Here is a 10,733-nt window from a genome sequence, read left to right as displayed (position 1 = left end):
GAAAAAGGACTAAAATTGCCAAAAAAATAAAGATAGCGGACTAAAACTGCAATCTGAAAATATAAAGGACCAAAATCGCAAAGTGACAAACATACAGGACCAAAAAAGCAATTTTCCCGTTAATTCAATGGCTACGTACAAGGAAAAAAGTTACATCATTTTTTTCATCTCACATGATTAGAATTGAATGAAATAAATCTATTATTTGGTCAAGAAGAACTAGAACATAGACGAACTTGCACTCGTATACAATGAAAGCACTTGGGAGATTGTAACTGTGGTACTGAACGTACTCGAAAACTTTTCTGATTTACGAAAATGCACCATTGATAATAGAAAATATATTTATATATATAAACAAGTGTTTATATCAAACTCAGATGTCGTGGCTAGTGAGTAGGTGAGTGAACTTCTAGAATTAAAATCTTTTTATTTTGAAATTAATTTAATTTTTTTTTTAAAAAAAATGGCAAACAAACAAATTAGACCTACTATTTCAAGGACCAGCCCGCGAAGGTTCTGAATCCGCCTCGGTCAATTTGCCACCAACTCCTGAAATTTAATAAAAATTGATAAACAAAATTTAGAAATTGGGGAAAAGAGGTTAACACTGAAAGGTGCCACTTGTAGAGTTTACGGTTTCGTTATTTTCTAAATAAGCAAAGTTATATTATGGTACAAAAAATTTACATATCATACGATCTTGATTGAAATTTTAAATTTACACATGGTTGCTAACTTAATTAGAGGAGGACTAAAGTATTCTTCATTAATCCATTTGGGTCTGTTCGAAAACATATGTTGCAAAAATTAACTACGAATAATTGAGTATGTATCGTGCTTGACCTGCATGCTTTACCGCGTGAGTTGATCAATGGAATAAAATGTGTCACGCACATTTGAAGTCCAAAAAAAATCAACAATTTATTATAAATTAATCGTTTTAATTAAAAGGAAGACCGAACAAACAAACCAAAATCAGAGTCATCAATCATTTTCTTGACATTAATTAGAGGACAACATTTATTTGGGGGTTGGTAGGGTTACAATTCTGATACAAACATGAAATGATATTTCAACATTATGTAATACTTATGTGAACGAATAATATTTATTAATTAATTAGTTAATTATTTTAGCTAGTATATATGAAACCATCTTCATTAGTTTTATACAGTATGCATTCCTTCTACATATCTCGACATATTGGCAAATATCCTACCAAGTTAAAATCATTAATCGATCGATCATTTATTATCTTTCTAAAACTTAATTAATTATAATACTCAACTTTAATAGGAGTATATTTGTTGGAAAAATTGTTTGACAGTTGTTGTTGGAATAAAGGTGGTGAATGAGACATTGATGCTCATAGTTCCATATAGGTAAATTGTGGCAATAAATGTCTACATATATATCCTAAATTGAGACAATTGGTTGGGGTCTCAAGGGGTGCCCATGTTTGTTAAAGGGAGCGGACCTAGACTATGCTAGGTTCGAACCATTAGCCACACGCGCGCCGCCCGCCGGCCGGGCCGGACATGGGCGTGGGCTGGGCTTTAACATGATATAACTTTTTTGGTTCCGAAGCGGTGCGACTGTCCGAGGCAGCCTTGTCCAAATCAATTAAATATTTTATTTTTGCTTCCGAATCAGTGCAACCATTCAGCCCGTAACCTTCCGAACTAGTGCAGTGAAGCGGTGCGACTGTCCGAGGCAGCCTTCCAACGTGCATGCTGTTGAAAAGTTTGTAACAATATTTTTATATATATATATATATAAAAGATAACAAAACATATATGAAATCCAGTCTCTATATTTGGAACAAAAATAATAATAATTGAGACGGCGATTATTAAATTTATCTCGAAAACACATGACTATGCGTGATGACACTATGGAGAAAATGAACCAAAACTAGCTAGGGACTTGAACCCAAAAAACAAAAAACAAAAGGGAAAGTTAATCGCGCAAGATATTCAACACCTTGTGGAGTTACACAGATACATCAAAATTATGTATTCTAGGCGATCCGCCAATACAGTTGCTCATTCGATCGCTGCTTTTATTATTTTTTTCTCAACTCAATTTATATGGGAGCCGAAAAGTTTTTCTTTTTGGCTGAATCATCTTATAACTTATAACGATGGACATTTTTTCATCTTAATAATATTCATTACAGGAGTTTCTCTAAAAAAAAAAAAAAAAAACTACTGTTATTTACATTACTAATTCATTACATATTAAAAGAATTAGAAAAAAAATCTAGTATAAAATGTTGTGTTTTACAATTAAAGTAAGATAATTTGCAAATAATAATTAAGAATATAAAATACCAAACTCGATCACTTTAAATGCCACATTCTTTAATATATCCTACTATAGGTAACTGAATTAAAATTGATTTGTTAAAACAAAATAAGAAATATCTAAAATACACTCGAAAACAACAAAAAAAGAACAAAAATCTATTTTTTATTTTAAACTTCATATGTCTATAATTTTCTTTTTTTTTAAATTTCTACCTCAATTTTAATTTTAAATTTAAATATTTTAGAAATAAAAATATAATAACAATAATAATAAATATTCATGTCTTAACAATACATACAATATATGTGCGGATACGACTAAAGTATATAATATAGTTTAGAAACATAGACAATACACATGTAGAATAGTTAAATTAAGCAATTAAAATTCATGTAATGAGAAACACGAAGGTATAAAGTCAATGGTGGCTCCAACTCTAATTGAGTATGGCGTAGAATGAAGACTAAATTGCATGCAAAACAAATTTTAACCTAACAATCCAACTTCAACATCACGTAAATTTAAGGTGGGCCACGCGCGATAGATTCATGCTGATATTAATTATTTCATTTAAGAAGTTTAAAGATCTATATATATATATATATAATCGAAACGTAAATAATTGAACTTTCTTCTTCAATTATAATTCGAGAAATAAATTTAGAGTAGTATCTTATAAGACGATTTAACGGATTTATATCTTTAAACTTGTCCACCCAATCAATATCCACAATGAAAGATAATATATATTTTTTATAATAAAAGTAATATTTTTTCAAAATTCGGGTCTGGACCGATATCCGTTCCACAAAATTAATGGATAAGACAATTTCATATGAGGTTTTGTAATAATTCTACATGCTTTGGAATTTGGATTAGTTAGTACTTTTAGGCTCCGTTTGGTTTGAGTAATAGAATAAATAATATATAGAACAGTAATGTAATGTAATAAAAAAATAAATAAAAAATAATAGTTATTATAATATTTGATTTGATTGATAGATTATAGTTTTTTTGATTTGATTGATTAAATTTTATGTAAAAATGTTAAATTATCATTTTGTCCTTTTAATAATAAATAAAATTTGAATAATATTATTTATAAGGGGAAATATAGTAATTTAAATTCAATGATTTGATTAATGTAAGATAAATAATTAATGATTTGATTGATCTAAAATAAATAATTAATAGATTGATAAATAATATTACAAGAAGAACACGAAATTGAATAAAATAAGTTATACATAGATTAATAACAACACACACCAAACGAAACCTTGGTATTGGTCGAAGGTCTTGTTTGGTTTGATTTATAAGATAAATAATACATAAATAAGTAATATAATGTAATAAAAAGTAAATAAAAATGATAGTTAATATAATATTTGGGTTGATTGATATATTATAGTTTGTTTGATTTGATTGATTAAATTTTATATAAAATGATGAATGACTATTTTACCATTTTAATAATTAACAAAATATGAATAATATTATTTATAAAATATAATATGGTAATTTAAATTCAATGATTTGATTGATATAAGATAAATAATTAATATATGGATAAATAATATGACAAAAAGAACGTGAGATTTGATAAGATAAATTATATATATATATATTATAATGTGTTTGACATGGAGGATTTCAATGGGAATTTGATGTGATTCGGAATTACAAATATCATTTTTGTGTTTGGTAAAATTGAATTTCGAAATAAAATTTATATTTGATGGGATTACATGTGATTTTATTTAACTAAATGAAATTATTATGAAATTGGTCGAATTTTCTGGGATTTTACAATATTTGAGTTTTAAAAATTATAATAAAACTTTTAAAAATTATATTTATATAACTTTTTTTTTTTTTCTTTCAAATTTTTCAAAATATCATATATCTAAAAATTATATTATCAATTGACACTATTATATTTTAAATTTTTACCAAATACCAAAATGAAATTTCAATTCCATGAAATTCGATTTCAAATCTCATTTTTTTTTTAAAATCCAAACACATTGTTAAATCTTTTGTCAATCTAATTATTTGAAAGTACTCAATCTTAATAATCATGACAATGAGATTCTTGTATCAATATTTTTTTTTAAACTAAATTTAAATATTTTACGGCCAACTCAATGTATATTTGAAAGGAGAATGAATTAAGATTTAATTTTTGCCGGGTTCGATCGATCGAGATGCCAGGATGAAGATAGCAAACCCACTCTGCCCAATATCATTCCTAGACTATTTGAAGCGAGATGGAGATTTAACTTCACGAGTTCGAGGATGAGATTTCCCGTTTAAATATAATCAAGAATGATGATTTAGTCTTCGAGAGGACGAGGTTAGATAAATTCGATTAGAAAAAACAAAGATTGAGGTGGTTATAATTAAGACAGACGGGTTTTAGATTAGGAGGCCCCCGGCCCTTCCCTCCCATTGCCATGCATCTAATAGAGAGGAAAAGGTTATGAAATTGTTTTAAACTTTAGAGTGACGGTATATATATTTATAGAAAAAATTATTTTTTTAGTCTGGTATGTTTCTCACTTTGCGATTTTAGTCCTTTATATTTTTAGATTTTAGTTTTAGTCCGCTATCTTTATTTATTTTTTTGGCAATTTTAGTCCTTTTTTCGACGTGACGTTGACGTGATACCAATTCAGTGCTGATGTGGAGCTGACGTGTACAGTGTCACGTAAACATTTTCGAATAAAAATAACCAAAATTGCCAAAAATCGAAACATGCAGGACTAAAACTAAAATATGAAAACATAAAAGATCAAAATCGCAAAATGATAAATATACATGACCAAATTTACAGTTTTTCCTATAATTATATATTGATTAATCGATATTAATCTCCATCAACCAAAATACCAAAAACTAGTAGGTTGTTGCTATATTTAACCATCTGGATAGACTTTGAAATGTTCAACTAAATTTTACACATTGTAAAACTTGAACCATTTGAGATGCCATAAGTATGGAACTATTTTTTAATTTTTGTTTCTTCGTTTAAAATGGACTGGTCGAATAAAATTACATCAGTGCACGAGTATATAATGATGTACAATCCTGGCGTTTAAAATTTGAAAGTAAAAAACAATATATGATAAAATTTGTGCCAAATATTTTAACAATTCCAATTTCAATTTGCAACACATGTCACGTTTGTATATAAAATAAATGCTCCACTAGCACCATATATACATGTTCTTAATTACATGATCAAATTATTCCGTTTGACCAAGAGACATTGATTTCATAAGATAATAAAGAAACTCGTTATGTTTTCCATTTCACAATGAAAGGTCCGACGCTTAAATTGCGTGTATAATTTTATTAATTTTCTCTTGTTATAACTTATAATTCACATCATGATTCATGATCCCATTTACACAAGTTAAAATATGTAAGAATAAATTGCAAAATTAAATTATGAGAGTGTTTTCTGCAATCAATCCCACTTGATTGCGATTAGATATCTCAGATAGGTTGGATTAAGTTTTTAAAAATTGTATACGCAAATTAAACATATATAATCTCTCTATTTGAACTAGTTTTTAAAGTGGAGTTAGACTCAGATCGATTGGATTAAGTTTTTGAAAATTGTATACGCAAACATATATAATCTCCCTATTTGAACTAGCTTTTAAGTTGGAGTTAAACTATAGTCCATAATCTTAACATGTATCATAGGCGTTCATGTTCATCGTTATATGTTGAACGCCTCTTTGGATCATCGCTTATATAAACTTCATAACTTCTAATTATTGGACGTGAGAAGGTTGACTGCATTAAATTTTTGAAAATTGTATATATGAACTTGGATAATCATATATCTTTGAACTAGTTTAATTTTGGGATGGAGTTAAACCAATTTCATCATTTTTTTCCATCACAATATTAGCAATAATTTCATATATAGAAGTGACGTTAAATAAAGTAAAATATTAAGAGGCCAAATTAAATTCACTTCATAAAAAGAATAGTTTGAAAAACGATTGATTGCCACATTTTTTTTTTAATGATATAATGTTACAAAATAAGGAAATTAATGCACAAAAAGTCAATGCAGTGATGTATTTATTATAGGTAGTGGATTAGTTTTAATTAAGTTATCATTGAAAAAGATTCAATTCATTTGAGATTTCGTTTTCTCACACAAGCTCAGAAATTAATTAATAAATAAAATGGGAAAAAGTTGGGGAAAATAATAATAATGCATAAAGTAGGGACAGGTGGTTTTGGCTTTGCCTCACGATTTCAAATGGCAGACAGACCACAGTGCATTCTCATTTCTTTTGCACGCCTTCTATATTTCATCGCTAACACTATTATTTTTTCTTGTCATTTTTTTTGAGATATGAAAATTTATCTATCCGATATATTTAATTTATGGATGAAAGATGAATTAATGTTTCTAAAATAATTCATATGTGATATTTCTGTTCAATTTGATGCAAAACTTTACAAAAATGCTATGTTAATTATTATATAATTTGTTTCATATTGTACTATATGAACTGTGATCGATATGTTCGCAATTCTTTAAAAAAATGATTATGTATTTATATTTGTAAAATTTCGAAAACTTTGTACAGTAAAAATCATTAATTATTTTTTAAAAAAATTTGCAAACACCATATCTATATATCTATATATACTATAGTATTATAATCTATGAAGCTATGTCACAGATCAATTTTGTGAGATGAATATTCTATTCGATTCGACCTATGAAAAAATATCATATGATCCGAGTCGATTTATTTTACGGACATATATATAGATATGTGAGATCGTGTCAATATACTCATGTGTGTATATGTTATTTAGTTAACTAAAATAAGTTGTAGTTCACGATAAACAAATCTTTGCCTCACAAGCTGGATGAAACAAATGGCCCAGTAATTGTTAATTGCGGGTCGATTTTCGATTGAAGTCTAATAATTAGCCCAATAAGATAAGTTTGCCCAATTAGTCGCAACTGAACTCTGAAACTTTATATTGGGCTTTCCCTGGAATGAAGCCCAGATCATCATAACTTGTGTTATCGCCCACAGCGGTGGACCCGTAGGAGAATGATAGTTTCGAAATAATAATAATAATAATAATAATAATAATAATAATCAAATTGAGAGCTGTAACAAACGATGTGTATATTGAGAGCTTCGTAATTGATCGCCTATTATGAACTTGTGCTCTAAATACTCCTTTCCTTCAGTTAATTCGAGCGATTCAGTCGGTAATTAAAAAGGTAATCTCACTGAACAAATTAAATTCTAATTTATTTGGTGACAACTCATTAATTTTTTTAGAGTTTATAATAAACATATCTAACGGATCAATTTCATGAGAAAAATTTCTATTTGGATTACCCATAAAAAAATCATTTTCTCATGAGATATATCTCCTATTTTCGAAAATCAAACGATATGAAATTGTTGGAGGAGGATACAAGTGTCGGAACATTTAGCGACACTTCTTTTGCTTACTTTTAGTTACACACTTATATAATTCCTAGTTAGGCTCGATATGTACAAAAGATAGTTCATTTAAAAAATAATTTTTAAGTGGACGATATTTTCATTCTTTTTACTCTCATTGAAATTCGGTTATTTCATCGAACTTTCAGCCATTTTTAACCAATATATCAGGTTATTGATTGTTCAATCCACACACTAAATATCATATATCAATCATTAAACAGGATGATTTATTATGATCCAACTTGATTATCTCTTGGACCTAAGTCTAATTTCAGGATCTGATCAATTCTTTATTTAATAAAATCTCTAGGCCACATGACAAATTAATTAATAATTTCCAAAAACATTATATATATCAAAACTTAAGCCATAAAACTCTTTCAATGCCTATAAATAACTCAAGTGATCTCACTTTTAAGGTACACTCTTCTTTTGACACAGTTACACTCTGGTTTGATACTTATTTCTTTGGGTAACCGCTAAATTGAGTGCCGAAGTATCTTTACTGAGAACCCTTCCAACATCTCTTACTTTATTTTATGACGTAGAAATGACATGCCTAAACACACGTTCAAGATTGATCGAGTGACTACTACTGATACTCCGCATTATATGGAAGCGCTAATTTGGATAAATATATTTTCTGAATAAATCATCGTGATATCCTTCTATCACATATTACATATATACCACGTCCCAAACAATATTCAATGTTTTGAGCTGATCACAATTCAAATGAATGCACAATGTCGTTATTAAGCAAGCTGCATGCACGAATTGACTTGAATTCATGACATATTCTTAGCATGATAATTGAAAGGAATTTTAATTTCTTTAATTTTTTTCCTTAAGCGTGTTAATTATAATATTGAATTTTGTCTTCTAGATAAAAAAAATTTGATATGATATGGTTAAATATTTTATGATCTCGATAATATATTTAGGATATATATTTAACTTGATTAACTTTACAAGAAAATCTCTTCTATGCGTAGACACTTATCTCACAAACAGAAGAGACGTATAATTCTCAGAGCATCGACTGAAGAAATCCGTTGAAGAATTGAAGATTTTTGAAGCAAGGTTTTGCAACCATCGTTGTTGCTTGAGGACATCAGAGACAACACTGTGAGAACCGTGTTGTTCGAAGATCTTTTTTCTCTTCAATTTAGTCTACGAGAGTTGCATCTGAATTACTTTTACTCTGATTTATTTAGGATACAAATTTGATTTCTCATCTTGTTCAAAAATTTAGGATTTATTGATTTTTCGTAAAATCATTAGTATTGCTTTGTAAGACTGATGTTATTTTTTCTAGTGATATTTAGCCTTAAGGCACCCGCACGAGTTTTTATACTCGTGCAAAATTAACTACTTGTATTTTATTTATGCTTTAATTTTCGTTGCACTGTGTTGTCGTTGATATTATAACACCAAATATAACACTATCTGTTTTCACATAACAAACCGTGTACGTCCCGACTTTCAATAATTTTAATGATAAATAGTCGCAGAAGCGATCCCGGCTCGAGTCAACCAGACACTTCATAAAAATATGTATTCGCTTATTAATAAAGTATAGTTTACATTAAAGAAAAAAATGCATCATTCGTCGCAAAGCTGATGTAGCCAAAAATCACTTGTATGTGACACGTTGCTTCCGCAAAGTCCGGAGTATCAGTAAGTCCTTGTATGTTCCCGATGGAGATCTTCAGTGGGTTGTTCCTACGTCACAAAACAAAGTCAGAGGAGCCGGAAGGATTCCCGGCGAAGGCACTCCGACGCTCAAGTCAGTTATTACTCAAGGAATAATAATCGAGAGTAGAGCGATCTATTGCTTAAGAAAGTGTGTACCTTAATAATGAGGTGACTTGAGCTATTTATAGATATTCGGAGAGTTTCACGGGCTTAAGCCTCTTATGGGCTTTTGTAGAATTCAGGGCCTGCTTGAATTAAATATATATAATATTTAAATAAGCTTGGGCCTTAAAAATATTCGAAATGGACCTTCATGATCGGGCTCAGGCCCAGTTGAATTTTTAGGTGTAACCTATCATAGGCCCCCCACTCTCGGGCGTGTCGCGTGTGCTGAGAGGACCGAGAGTAATATTTTTATTGGAGTATTGCCAGAAATTTATCTGCCAAAAACGAATATTTTTTGCCACTGCGAAAATTAAGGGGAATCGACCTGTAGTAGGACTGTGAGGCCATGAAATTTAAATTCTGGCGAAATAATAATTACAGTGTAATTGGATAGGAATCAAAATCCTGCCAGAATCTTAATTGTAGAAACCCAGTAGAACTCTATCAGATATTGTGATTATAAATTCAGCACCGCAGTATATTTTTCATCACAACTTACTAACGAAATTTGATTTTCATTATTGTAGGATTCACGATCACATATCAAAAATAAACTAAGGAGAGACAAAGCGATATGACAGGTAATAATTAATTGTGCACTATGTGCCCATAATTATTTTTCTATCCAGTATGCTTTATTTTTTAACTTGTTGCTCCCTTGTTTGCCTACGTGTCCTTCTTCCTCATTGAGACCAACATTGGTATGGGAAAAAATCTGCTTAAAATTTTGTGTGCACGTATCTATATGTAATCATATAATATTTGATCTCAATCCATGGTTCATCATCGTCCCCTCCACTGCCCACTGCGAAGGGAACCACGATTCGGGGAAGAGACGGGCGAGGATGGTTGGCGAGAGGCGGCGATGATTGGCAGCTATCAAAGATCGCCTTCCAGCCATGGAACATCCATTGTCAATGGATGCTTCCAAATCTGGCACGATCGATGCAGCTGTACGAGGGGCTGAGGGAATTGCGCGCGAGGATGATGTCCGAGGATGGTGCTAGGCGGCGTCAACCAGAGGATACCCGGAGTCCAGAAACTCGAGAT

This window comes from Henckelia pumila, chromosome 1, assembly GCF_033568475.1.
Source record: "Henckelia pumila isolate YLH828 chromosome 1, ASM3356847v2, whole genome shotgun sequence".
Taxonomy (NCBI): domain Eukaryota; kingdom Viridiplantae; phylum Streptophyta; class Magnoliopsida; order Lamiales; family Gesneriaceae; genus Henckelia; species Henckelia pumila.
This window is presented reverse-complemented; position numbering follows the sequence as displayed.